We start from the raw sequence: 1,260 nt of genomic DNA, 5'->3' as shown, positions 1-1,260 counted from the left end.
AGATCTCTTATCATAAGATAACTTCATCGAATCAGTAGACGTTTTCAAGTTTGAACGCACTTCAAGGTGAATATCATCCATCCTTTCTGATAACACTTTCACAAACTCTGACACATTTTCAGGCAACTCTTCATAAGGTGGGCGTCCTGTTGACAGATCCACTGGCAACCGAAGTTCCCGACCAAACATCAACTTTGCTGGAGTGTATCCAGTGACTTCATGCTCTGCTGTTCTATAGGCCATCAACAGCGGAGGGAGTAAGGCATCCCAGTCATCTTGGCGGCTATTACAAAACTTTGCCAATTCCTGTCCTAGTGTCCAATTGTACTTTTCTACCATCCCATCAGACTGTGGGTGAAGTGGCGTTGTCCTGGTCTTTCGGATGCCGAACAACTTGCAGCATTTATGGAACACAGCTGATTCAAAGTTACGGCCTTGATCCGAATACAGTTCGTATGGCATACCAAACCTGATAAAGAAGTCACTAATAGCCGAAGCTACAGCTGTAGCTTCCTGATTTGGTATTGCATATGCCTCAGGCCACTTGGTGAAATAATCCATCACCACACAAATGTACCTGTTTCCAGCACGAGTTTGGAGCAAAGGACCAGCAATGTCAATGGCTACTCATTCCATTGGCACACCAACTTGATATAACTTCATTGGAGCACGTCCCTTATGCTTGGGTCCCCTTTCAGCACAACATGTACTGCATTTTCTGCACCATTCTTCCACATCTTGTCTCATACCTATCCAGTAAAATCTCTGCCGTAGGTGACTCAATGTCTTCTTAACTCCGAGATATCCTCCAGTTAAAGTATCATGGGATTGACGCAGCACAACTTCCCGTAACTTTCTCGGTATGACCGTTTGCCAGGTCATCACTTTCCCATCTCCAGACAAGAATACCATCTTCAAGCTTCAACTGGTCCCATTGTGCCCAATAGTTATTTGTCACAGGACTTAAGCTAGACATCTTCTCTCAAGCAGGGCGCAGTTATTAGCTTCAAATCCTGCTCTGCTTTAATATCTATACCTGGTTCCATTTCACCATCATCAACTCCTTCAGTCACTTCGACTTCAGCTTGATAACACCCGGTTAGCTCAACCTCTCTTTTAACACTTACCGGGATTTGCCTGTGTTGTTCCCAAACGTCATTTTATCAAAATTAATTACACACTTCCTCGGTAGCTAGTAGTCCAACCCTAATATGCACTGGTATTCAATGTCAGCCAAGTATACTTTGTGTTTGTTCTTTA

This window comes from Limulus polyphemus, unplaced genomic scaffold (assembly GCF_000517525.1).
Source record: "Limulus polyphemus unplaced genomic scaffold, Limulus_polyphemus-2.1.2 Scaffold3990, whole genome shotgun sequence".
Taxonomy (NCBI): Eukaryota; Metazoa; Arthropoda; class Merostomata; order Xiphosura; family Limulidae; genus Limulus; species Limulus polyphemus.
This window is presented reverse-complemented; position numbering follows the sequence as displayed.